Below are 13,576 nucleotides of genomic sequence, written 5' to 3'. Positions count from 1 at the left end.
GACGTAGAAGTAATATCTAGCATTAAATTAAGTTTTCATCAAAAGAAGCCGATTAAGGAAAACGTAATTCAAGCTATAAGTTAATTTATTATTTTTTGCATCGATAGCTTTTATTAATATGGAGTATTAGGTATTCATTTACTATACATGCTATTTAGTATTCCGTAATAGTGTATATGCATGCGATGCTTGCGTGTTATTTCTTTGCATTACTATAATCTTATTTAAAAAAAAAAAAATCTAATTCTAAAAATGTTTCATATCTATACTCGATTATCCTATAATAATGATTAAACTAAATAATCTCATCGATTTAAAGTTTCTTTCTCTCAAACAAACAATTATTATGAGAATGATTACACCAATTTTTCCATTATACGGAGTAACAAATACCCATAAACAATTACTCCTTACTATAACAATATTGTAATAATAGTATTTTGGATGGGTGTTTTGGGTATTAATCGTAATTACATATTGAAATAGCAAAGGGGTCTTAATCTACAGGTTGGACTTATCTTATCTGTGTTTGGGGGATGGCACTGGGTTTCTTTAGACTTCGTCAAGCATCAATTAATTAGGTCCGACATTGGATTCTTTGGATTTTATACGGAAATTTCTAATTAAGTTCCAACATACTCTACATGTTTTTTATTTTTATTTTTTTTTATCTTGTTTATTTATTTATTATTTTTTTTTTTTTTTTTTGATGAAACCAAAAGACTTTACCTAATACAGAATCATGGCTCAATTAAATAATATTTTCGCTTATACCATTATACCTAGTCTTTCATAGATAGTTCTAAAGATAGTACTTTGTATTAAATATATTTTTTCAAAGATCATATGATTTGGAAATCTTATACTCGTATTAAACTAGGTTAGGTCCTGTGCCATGCACGGTAACTTGCAATAACTACGAAGTATTTTTTTAATTAACATTATATTTAATTATAAAAAATAAATTTGACTAAGTTATCAATTCGTAAAATGGATTTATTATGAAAGCCTATTATTAGCAAAATACGATATTTTAAAATACATATGTAAGTATACTTATATATATTTCACCAACAATTTATATAATTTTCTTTTTGTTTACCAAATAAATATCTTAACAATATGTATTTAACCCGTAAATAGGTTTCTTTTTTGGACACTATTACTCATTCTTTCTTACATAGTATTTTTGTCTGAATAATCAATCGACTTAAAATATTTTTTCATATCTTTCTTGGCAAGCTAATCATACATAATTAAATACTAAATCTTTTTTTTAAAAAAATCCTTGTTTTATTAATGGTAAAGTAGTACGTAACACTACATATGTCACAAATTATGCTAAAAATTTGTTTTTTTTTTCCTTATGTTTATGGTATTAACATATTTGGAAAGATATATTAAATCTTTTCTAACATTTTATTTATGTTTAAGATTTGTTTCCTAACTTGATTTTTTCTTGTCAAAAAAAAAAAAAAAGATTTGTTTCCTAATTTGATTTTTTTTTTTAAAAAAAAAAAAACTAAGAGACACACCAGGAAATGACACGTGTCATTGCTGGTGTATCTTTTAGTATATAGTTATTGATTCTTATGTTTATGGTATTAATATATTTGGAAAGATATATTAAATCTTTTCTAACATTTTATTTATGTTTAAGATTTGTTTCCTAACTTGATTTTTTCTTGTCAAAAAAAAAAAAGATTTGTTTCCTAATTTGATTTTTTTTTAAAAAAAAAAACTAAGAGACACACCAGGAAATGACACGTGTCATTGCTAGTGTGTCTTTTAGTATATAGTTATTGATTGATAATTTGGCTATTAAATGCCTCAGTCCTCAGTTGTATGCCTGTAAAAGATATTTTATAATTTAATGTCTTAGAATTCTAGTAGTACATGTAAGAAGTTTTCTTTATTTATACTTTGTACTCATCATACATAATGTATAAGTAGAATTGACATGCCTAGGAGTACTTTTTTTTTGAAAGAATGCCTAGGAGTACTTTTGTTTGTTAATTAAGTTGTCTAAAAAAATTTTACCCACTTTTTAATGCATATTTGGAGTATTAATAATTTAATATGTTTGACTACTGATCTGTATACATTACAAAAATATTAAAAATTGCAAATTAGACAAATTATACACGAATATTACGAGTATTTTTTTCTATTGACATAATATTAAATTTCTTTTCTTTTATAGTTACTATTTTTTATATTTTGACACGAAATGACAATAACCAATAAAATATCAACGGCTAGCGTTGCAAAAAAATAATTGGACTACAAAAAATAACATCTTTTGATAAGAAAATAAAAGTAAAGAGACGAATTAGGGAATCCTCAACATATTGTTCACATGTTGATAATAAAAAGTAAAGTGATAGGCTTAAGCAACGATTGTGACAAGTGGTTGGACCGATTCAGCGAAGCAAGGGTCATATTCAATATTGTTTCAAATCATAAAAATTAATGTTTGTGGGTCTCTTTTTTGGCGTATAATAATCTTTGATCACAAATAAAATACTTCGTAAAATTTGCTCTAGCTGTCACACTCAATATAAAATGTGAATGTCTCAAAATATCACATTTTTTTGCTAACTTGTTTCCTCATCGTCGACTTGGTAAGTCGGCATATCAGAGTTATTTTGCGTCAACTTGTTTCAACTTTCAAGTGGTTTTACACACTGGAAATTACTTGTATTTTGGTTCAACTTGTTTTGGGTCCCTTTACACTTGATATCAGATAAAAGAAAGCTCATGTATCAACTATATAGCTAATCAAAAAGTAAACCAAGAAAATAAATTCATCATCTGATTTTTTACATGTAACAGTTTGACTTTTATTCTACTCGTATTAATTGATATGCTTCACTTTGACTAATATTGATGATTTATAGGCTTATAGCTAAGCAAAAAAATATAGTCATGTGAGACCCGTCTCGATTTTACACATTTTAATACCAAAACTAGTGTGTAGCCCGGGCGTTGCACCGGATTACTACTTTTAAATATATATAATGACATAATGTTGGTAAAAAAAAAGACTTAACATTGTCTTAATTTTGTTGAATCTATTCGTTTTTATTAATTTTTCTCTACGCTGTATAATTATTTATGTGTTTACTTAAAGATATAGTAATTTATATGTGTATAAATGACATGAGTTACTATTAGCTAAGATGGTAAGAATGTGATCTCATATACTACCTCCGTTTCATAAAATCTGCAACAATTTCTCAAAACGGAAACTACACATTATGTGCAACAAACCAAAAGTTACCTCTTTTAGTAAATTTTTTTGTATAAAATTACCACCATACCCTTACTAAATTTTACTTAACTTTAATAAACAACATATTAACTCTTTAACCCAAATTAATTTATCTCTAATTAAAATCCTAACCAACATCCTCTCTCCTCCCTCACAACCATATCCACCATCAACACCACCAATTTTTCTCTCTCCTCCCTCTCAACCACCACCAGCACCATCCTTATCCTCTTCCTCTCTCTTCTCTCACTGCACCACCACCACGCAGATCCACCGCACCACCACCGCCTTGCAGATCCGCACCATCTCTTCTTTCTCCTCTCTTCTCTCGTGGTTGTGGGCGCATTTCATGGTGGCGAGATGGGGTTTCGATTCTTGATGGTGGTGAGGTCGGGTTTCAATTTGATGGTAGTGGTGAGGTAGGTCGGGTGTCAATTACCCTCGATTGCCGCGCGCCCCTCGTACTGGTGACAGTCGCCGATTTCTCCAACTCCAGTTCGCCGCCCTTTTCACCCTTTTCAAAGTCGTGGTCGTGCGATTTGAGGGCGATTTGGTGGTCGTGCGATTTGGGGGTCTGCGATTTGGGGTCTGCGATTGGGGGATCTGTGATTTTGGGTGGTGGTGGTGGGGCTTCGTGCGATTTTGGGTGGTGGTGGTGGGGTTGCGATTTGGGGGTCTGGTTGTGGTGTTGGTGGTGGTATAAGTTGGCTGGTTGGGTTTTGGGTGGTTGTGGTGGGGTTATTTTCTCTCTCATCCTATTAAACACATGCCCTTTTGTTTACTAATCTTTGCTTAAGAAATTTTGCCTTGGGAAATGTGCAAGACCCTTTGTTGCAGATTTTATGAAACGGAGGTAGTACATGAGGTCACATGTTCGAATCTTGTGGGATGTTTTTTTCTCAATAGTGACATGAAATCGTTGCTACAATGCTAGCAGTGACGTGGCGTAAGTGTAGTGATGTGGCACAATATTAGTGTTGATCTACGTGGAACATAAATGTTTTTAGGAACACTTTTTAATATAGAAGTATAGATATAATGATTGTAGTAGTAGTATTTACATATTGGTAATTAAAGATATTAATGACTAAATTAATAAATCTGCAATCGTGAAAAGACATACGAAGTAATTTTTTTTTTTCTGACTGAAAAGTCATTAGACATATTATTTATAATCAGGGGTTGTCCCTCTCCTTTACCCATAAAATAAAATAAAATAAAATCCGCTAAAACTTTAAGGGAAAAAAATGAATACAGTACAAAATAGTTTGAAACAACCACAAGTGTATGGGAAAACAGAGCATTTAAAAATAACACAACCAAGGTTACCAAAAAAACAACATATAGCCAAATAGGGGCTACAATTGGATGGTGCAAATTTCCCTCAATACCTTTAATCTCGCCAAGCAATTCAATGGACTATGTCTAACTAAAAAAAACTCTTTCCTTTCAATTCCAATTTTTCTTCTTACTCCAAAGCATTTTTATTATTTTTGAGGCCTCTTTCAATTTGAGGCTCTCCTGCCTTCACCCTCTAATTTCCCACAATTTTTTTTTTTTTTTTAAAAAAAAAAAACCAAAAAAAAAAAATCAAACAGAAATAGAAGAAAAAACAAAGCAAATCTCAAAAAAAAAAAAAAAAAAATCAATCATCATCATGATCAAACAAATGCAATGGATGAATAAACAATCATCAAAAAACATACACAAATTAGAGCAAAAACTAAAAATTGTTGAAGGTCCTAGATTATTACCTTCCTCTTCCTCCTACAACATTGTACATATTTTTGGCTAAAAGGTTAAATGGCCATTACATCATACAAAATTTTGAACCCACTTTTTTTATTACCATATTTTCTTTTAATCACCTTATTTTCTTCAACAACACATTCCATATCCGATGTAGAAGCCTTGTTAAAGTTTAAAAACTCGTTATCGACGCCCGAAGCTCTCAACACATGGGATCCCAACACCACCCCTTGCCTAGACAAAAATGCACGTTGGAATGGCATTGTTTGTTTAGATGGCAATGTCATTGGCCTACACTTAAAATCCAAGGGATTATCCGGCATTATCGACGTCGATGCATTGGCTAGCCTACAAGGGTTACGCACCATTAGCCTTGAGGACAACAAGTTTTCCGGCCCCATCCCCGAGCTTAATCGATTAGGAGCCTTAAAGGCGGTATACTTGAATAACAACAATTTTACCGGACAAATATCTCCGGATTTTTTCTTAAAGATGGAGTCATTAAAGAAACTTTGGCTAGCTAATAATGCATTCTCCGGTGATATTCCATCGTCGTTAACACAACTACGTAACCTCCTAGAGTTACACCTCGAAAACAATCAGTTTTCGGGTGAGGTTCCCCCTCTTAAGCAACCGCCTTTGGTTGCCTTAAACTTGTCTAACAACCAACTACAAGGCGAAATTCCTATGAGTCTTTTACATTTTAAGGCCTCATCTTTTGAAGGAAATCCCAAGCTTTGTGGTGAGGTTATTGGGGTGGATTGCATTACCATAATTAGTAACAATAATCAATCATCATCCCAAAATTCGACAGCACCACAAGGAGAGTTGAGTAATCTTAAACAACCTCACAATAATAGTAACTTTGTTGGGGTGATTGCCCTTGTTATGAGTATTATTTTGGTGCTTTTATCCTTGGTGGTTATCGCGATTTTTATTACTAAAAAGAGAAGGGTGTATAGAGATGATATCCCTACAACCACCCAAAATAATGATGACACTAATTCCATTGCCACGACCTCAACCACCACCACACCTAGCACGAGAAGCAAAGACGGTGTTAGTGAAAGGGCGATAGAGGTAGGCTTAGTGGAACCCATTTTGCAAAAGAATTCAAGCCATTCTTCTACTCATTCTTCTACGTCGAGTAAGAGGAGCAACAACTCGGAAAGATCATCAAGAAAAAGCTCGGGAAAGGGGAGTAGTAATCGCGGTGTATCTAATAGTGTAGGTGGATTAGGCCAAGGAGATCTTACAATGGTGAATGATGAAAAGGGTGTGATTGTGTTGGCGGATTTGATGAAAGCATCGGCAGAGGTGCTAGGAAATGGCGGTATAGGCTCGGCCTATAAGGCGATCATGGGTAATGGATTAGGGGTGGTGGTTAAGAGGATGCGCGAGCTAAATAGATTGGAGAATGATGCATTTGATGTGGAGATTAGGAAGCTGGCTAGTTTGAGACATAGGAATATTTTGCCTCCTTTGGCTTATCATTATAGGAAAGATGAGAAGCTAGTTGTTTATGAGTATGTTGCCAAAGGCAGCTTGCATTATCTTCTTCATGGTAAGGTTCTTTTAACCAAGTTATTAGATAATTTGATCAAAATTTTCGTATTTAATTATGAATATCACCTTTCATAAATCCTACGCGTATATTTTTTTTTTTTTTAATGGTAAGGAGAAGGACCCTGACCGAACCTCAATCCTCACGATTTTTTTGGTCCGGTATTTGCGGGCCAGACACTTTGAGAGTGAGGGGGGAAGGATAAGAAATCCCCACCCTCAAAGGGCCTCTAGTGGGGATTGAACCCCCAACCTCATGGTTGGAAGGTGTAATTTTTCCCACTAAACCAAGCTAAGCTTGGTAAAAAAACCCAACGTGTATATGGTATATGAAGAAATTATTACAAACCAAATATAACTTTTTTTAAAGACATTTCACGAATTAAATTATTATATTTATTCATATTTGTTTCTCTTATAACATTTCGATAAATGTACATGTATGTGTAGGTTGTTGAATAAAATAGTTTGGCTGTCCAATTTTCAAAGGGAACTAAAATTTTCTAAAAACAAATTTTAAAACTTATATTAGATTATGTTCTTTTAAAAACCATAAAGTTTATATAATTGGGTGCATAATTTTTTTTTAGTTGGGATTAATTTTTAGCACATAATTTCTTCTAAACTGTAAGCATTATTTGGTTTTTTTGAGCTTCTTTAGGTGATCGAGGAACATCTCACGAGGAACTAAATTGGCCAACACGTCTAAAGATCATCAGAGGAACAACAGAAGGCCTATACTACCTCCACTCTCAACTACAATCCTATGACTTGCCTCATGGCAACCTTAAATCAAGCAACATTTTGATTGACACACAAAACGAGCCATTGCTCTCGGATTATGGCTTTAGTCCAATGACTAACCCTAGTGTCGCGGCACAAGCATTATTTGGCTATCGAGCCCCAGAAGCCATACAACACCAAACAATATCTCCTACATGTGATGTCTATTGCCTAGGAGTAGTCATCCTCGAAATCCTCACGTGCAAATTCCCTTCTCAATACCTTAGCACAACCAAGGGTGGCACTGATGTTGTGCAATGGGTGACATCGGCCATAGAAGAAGGTAGAGAAGTTGAATTGCTTGATCCTGATATTGTGTCACATTCGACGAGTTGTAAGGAGACCATGGTGAAGATGCTTCACATAGGGGTTGCTTGCACTGAACCTAATCGCGATAAAAGGTTGAGTTTGACAGAAGTCAAGGAGAGGATAGAAAGGGTATGTGTTCAAGATGATGGAGGTCTAGATCTCAAGACTATTGATCTCTTGTAAAGTTATTGATATCTTATGGCCTATAGATGATTGTAACAAAAAACAGTTCAAAGGGAAGCTCGGTACATACAGTTAAGAAGATTTCTAATTCAACTCAACATTTAGGTGTAATTTGTATACCAAGATAATATGTATCTATAATTTGTATACCAAGATATCATCATTTTTATGTAACACCAATCATGTTACAAAACTTGTAATTTTAATATACAAGTTTGGTCATTCAACCAACAAATACGTGCATTTGTGATTTATCTCCACTGTCTTTATTTTTACATACAAACGTCGCCATGTGAACTTAAATTATTTTTGTTAGGATACATGTGTGAATGTATGATACAAGAAATGGTCCTGGGCTCCCTTAAAAAAAAAAAAAAGAAATGATCCTGTGCTCCCTTCAAAAAAAAAAAGAAATGGTCCTGTGCTCAAGGAATAAACTTTAACCTTTGTGCGCCTAATGGGCTTTATTATTGAATTTTATGGGCTTTGGGCAATAGGAGCTACACTGGGCAACAGGCCTACTAATTTACTGAGAATATTGGGCCAAAATTCTTAATTTTTTTTTTGACGCCAAGCAAAATTGTAAAATTAACATACAAGATTCACATACATTCATTTTAAGGAATGACCAAAATTAATACATAATGCTACTAGTTAATTGAATGATTGCGGATATTGATACGAATTAGATCATAACATAAGGAGTGAATTCTATGAAGTATTATTCAAACTTTCAAAGCACCATCCATTTATTTAGATAGACTTTACGAAGAACTACCCGCCTATACTTATATGTGACTTTTTTTTTAAGTACGTCAAATTATAAATCCTTCAAAGTTATGACTTAAAATGCTCATATAAACTACCTTAAATGTTTTTAAAACCAAAACTTTATGAAAGAATTATTAGGATTGCAAGATCAGAATATGTGCAAATTATGATTTGCATAAAACAAAAATCACTCGATTATGCTTTTAGGCATTATAGGCACATAGATGTAAAATTGATCAACTGTTTTTACCTAACATCTCTATAATTGCTTACTTCTATAATTTTAATAACTGATAAGGGATATAATAGTATGTATCATATCAACTAACATACAAAACCCAAAATTAACAAATAGTAGCTGTTTGGATACCTTATACTCTCCAACTACATATCATACATAAAACAGTTGTTCTAAGAAAATCAAATATCATAACAAACACATAATTAAATTGGAAATTGCTAATATAATTGCTCACTAATGAGTTGTAAAATGCTCTAAACTGTTAATTATAGTATAAAAACAATATAACTAATTTCTATATATTATTTTAATGTATGATGTCAAGTTGTCTCTTCAAGATGAGCAACTAACAACAAGCTTGTACTCTTGTAAGTTGTAACTTATAATATAAACTACCATTAAAAATATATTGCATTACTAGGGATAGACAATCGTCTAAATTTTTAATGTTGCCCACCTTCTGATGATCCACCCGTGCAACATTGATTTTTAATTAAGCAATAACTATACCACCTTCTAGATTCATCTTCTTCTTATTTCTTCTTCTTTTTTTTTTTTTTTTTTTTTTTTTTTTTTTTTTTTTTTCCTTTATTTTTTCTCTAATATATATTAAGATAACACACTCTAATGTTCCGTATTAAATGTGGGTGATATTTTAAGTATGTACTCCGTATATTCTAAGGTTTCAATAAAGGTTGATCACTATCACTTTGTAAGATACAACTGTCATTTTCTTGTATCTTACAAAGACTTGCTAATTTTATGATAGATCCAATAGTTAATGTTTAATTAATGTTATCTTATCATGGAAAAAAAAAAAACGCCTACTGAGTAAGTCATGAGTAGTACGTTAATTTTAACACTCCCTTTATTTATATCTTCTAAATAAATATTTTATTAAACATCTTTATATTTGTGTGGACGAAAGTATTGAATTTTTATTCCTCTGGTATGTTATATTAATTATATTGAAGATAGATTGTTAGTTAAAGTTTTATCAATGTTAGTATGTTACCATTAAAAGCTAAATGTGGCACCAAGCTATTAATATGTTGATAATACTACAATACTTCGTAGTATACAGTTTCATCTATATATGTTTTTTAAAATTCTCAGACTTACATAATTAAGAAAATTAGATTGTGTAACTTAGGACTTGTTTGATATCGTTTTTTATTTTTCATTTTTTTTATAAAAAAAACAAAAAACCAAAAACAGAAAATAAGAAAAAAGAGTTTTTACTTTTATTTTGTCAGTTTTCAAAATTATCATAACTTTAATAAGTTTGACTAATTTTTTATTTTATTTATTGTATGATATATATCATACAAGTATGATTTTGAAAAAATCAAAAAAATTGTGAAAACTCCTTTTTCTTGGACAATCATTGTGGATGTTTATGATCGAAAATGATAATTGTTGGGAGATAGACATTATTTGGGTACGTGCAAAGCATGCATGCATGCACGTGGATGTCGGCTTAATTAGGCTGGATATTACGAGTAGTTGACTTCAATAAATACATCTTTCAGTTTTTGTCATTAAGCTAAGCTAATTATTTGTATGACTTCGAGGTAACATATCAAAGACAAAATCTCAATTTGGTTAATCAGATTAGCCACTTATATTGCGGATACATAGAACTAGCCATTGAGCCATCGGTTGATCGATACAAGCCCACATAACAATGTCAGGCCACATAGCTAGGTGAGCTTTATATTATGGGCCGAGCTTGTATTAAATTAGCACAGCTCATTTTTTATTTAGTCATGAAGTCATAGCATTCTCAAATAAGCGAATAACACATGTAAGTACACTGCAGTAATAAAAAATACTCCGTAGAAGTTGACACTTTAGACTAAGGGGCCATTTGGTTGGGGTTAATAATCAATGGGAAAGGGAATGAACATGTTTCATTCTCTTTGTTAATGTTTGTTTGTCAATTTTTTCATTCCCATTACCCTTTTTTTATTTTTGAGTTTACCCAAAATCAGTCCATATTGATTCCCCCACCCCCTAGCCTTTTCATTCCCTTTCCTAAGCCACCACTACACCACCATACATACACCAGCAACTAGTTACCCCCACCGCCCAGCCACCTTGCCAGAACTCGCAACAGCTCCCTATCCCTCGTCGGAATTCGTGTGGCTTCCCCACTTTTCGCCGGAATTCGCCGCGGCTTCCCAAATCCTCATTGGAATTCGCCGCAACTTCCCAACTCCTCGATGAAAGTCACGCAGCTTCCCCACTCCTCGCCAAGACTCACAGCAGCCACCAATTCGCAGCTCATAGCCCACCAATTCACCTTCAGCCACCCAAACCAACCCAACGGAACACCAATTTCAGCAAAACCCGCAACATCCAATTCAACCCCTGCACCAATCTCCAACAATCCAGTACCCCCTCGCTGCCTCTCATTCACCGCAGCTTCCCCACTTCTCGAAACTTGGTGGCTAGAGTAAGGAATGACCGACGATTTTAGAGGGAGGAGAATGTTTTCTAGGGTTTAGTGTGGGCGGGGGAAAGTTTCGTGTGGTAGCGAGGGGTGGGGAAAGTTTGACGACGGGCGGTGAGGGGCGGGGGAGGTCGTGGCTGGGCGGTGGAATGGCTAAAGAAGTGGGAAAGATGGGTTGTTGGGTGGTGGTGGTGATTCCTTTGTTTTTGTAAGCCAAACAACATACCATTTGGAAAGGGTTTCATTCCATTCTCCTTCATTCCCTTTGTTCATTCCATTCCAATTACCCCGTGCGAACCAAACGGCCCCTAAAAGGCTACATTTATTTATTTATTTATTTATTTTTATCATATGGTTATTTATTTATTTATTTATTTATTTTATTTATTTTTTTTTTTTTAAGAACATTTTTATCATATGGTTTAGGGATAAAATCTCTTTAGACTTGTGAAAACAGGGCCTAATTGTATTAGATTTGTCTCACATATTCTAAATTACCAAAAAATTTATCAACTATAACTAAATTCTTTCCATCTGCCTTTTCCTCTTACATGTAAGTCGTTTAGTTGACATAAATAAAAGTTTATGAAAATAGAAAAGTCGTTAAAGTTGTTGTAATGTCTCTAAAAAAGGCAGATTAATCATTAATATATATATACTACGTTCATTTCTTCACCACGTATATCTCCTACTTCAAGCAATTCGTTTTTATAATCTAATTAAAAATTAAAGTTTACAGTAAATTTTACAAACGACCACCTAAATTTCGATGTAAAAAATGCGATTGGAGGTTACTGATCGAACGAGTAATAACTCGCGCAAATTTAGAATCTTTTTGTCATCCCCTAAGAGATAAATAGTACCAAAAATAATGTAAATCACCAAACACAATACATAATTAAAGTTGATGTGTGTGTGAACTAGAGCTTAGCTAGTGTCTAGTGATGATAGTACGCAAAAAATAATGCACCTTGGGAGTGCTGGCTCCACAGCAAAATCTAGCTGGCTTAACCCAATTAACCATTTCTTCGAGGATTTTTATATAATTCCCTCATGATTCTCTATTATGTAAGTTTGTCCCATTTTCTTAATCTTTGCAATTTTATGATTTCTTTATTTATGATTTTAGGACATTACACGTACTACAACACACCCGGTTACTGCCTCTACACCATTTTCCACCAATTGCTAGCTAGAGCTATCCACTGTACAATGTGCCTGCAAATTAGTTAATTCATATGTATCGAGATAGGAGGCTAGAGTAGTTGGCTAGCTAGTTCTCCGACTTTAAGGTGTAAGGTCAGAGGTCAAATCTCACCAAGCATATTTTAGAAGGGATTTTCCTTACATTTCCCCTTTTAGAATGGGCCTTCTCTCCTTACCAAAAAAAAAAAAAAAACAAAAATATAAAAAATTAAAAAAAAAAACATATTTCATTGGTTATGACTTATGAGGGTTTATCTTTTTTGAACGGTAATTGTGTGATTGTCTTACTACAAAATAACTTCACGAAAAAACTTTTATATATAACACATTTATTCACGTATTTCTTTGATCTTAATTTTTAAGGGTTATTCCTATTTAAACATAATCCCGTAATTGTCTTACTAAAACAAGTCTAACCGAAAATACTTTAAGAACACATCCAACAAAGTGCTAGCTAGAGCTTCCACTACACATGCCCGCACATATTTACAAATTACAAAGTACTTTCTTTGTTTTAAGATAATAAATCTCCATTATATATCATGTTGATTGAATAACAATTCTTTCATTACTATACATAGACAATTAATGCATAACTGGAAATTTGGAAATGCTATAACCTTATTAGTGGTTTTAGAATAATCATTGTATGGATGAACCAATATTTTCTTCCCTCACAAAGAAATCGTACGTGTTTATTACTAATAACCTATTTAGAGGGGTAGTTATTAATTATAACGATAATGATATAACTGGGACCAACAAAATAATTTATAGTGGTTGTATGACTTTACCTTGTCTTGTAGCTTAGTCTTAGCTTGTTTGCTCCTTTTTTTTCAATTCATTAACTCATATTGGCCAAACTAATCCAAACAATATGTTGTTTAAGTCAATTTTTTTTAAATATTAAATATTTATCATTTCGGATGAGGCAACTTGCTTAAATTACGACCTCCAACAACTGATCTATAGGTTGTTATAAGAACTGAGAAGTAGTTATAATTATAGCCTTTATAGGTGCAATGCCATTTGCTTTAATTTA

General features: G+C 32.9%; 1 pseudogene; it reads left to right on the top strand.

Moving 5' to 3' along the window:
• The first annotated feature begins 5,077 nt into the window (after positions 1-5,077).
• Positions 5,078-7,861, top strand: LOC145616686 (pollen receptor-like kinase 3 pseudogene; annotated as a pseudogene).
• The last annotated feature ends 5,715 nt before the right edge of the window (positions 7,862-13,576 follow it).

The sequence above is a fragment of the Chenopodium album genome, chromosome 26 (assembly GCF_948465745.1).
Source record: "Chenopodium album chromosome 26, dcCheAlbu1.1, whole genome shotgun sequence".
Classification (NCBI taxonomy): domain Eukaryota; kingdom Viridiplantae; phylum Streptophyta; class Magnoliopsida; order Caryophyllales; family Amaranthaceae; genus Chenopodium; species Chenopodium album.
Note: the sequence above shows the minus strand (reverse complement) of the source record. Positions and strands in the feature narration are given on the sequence as shown.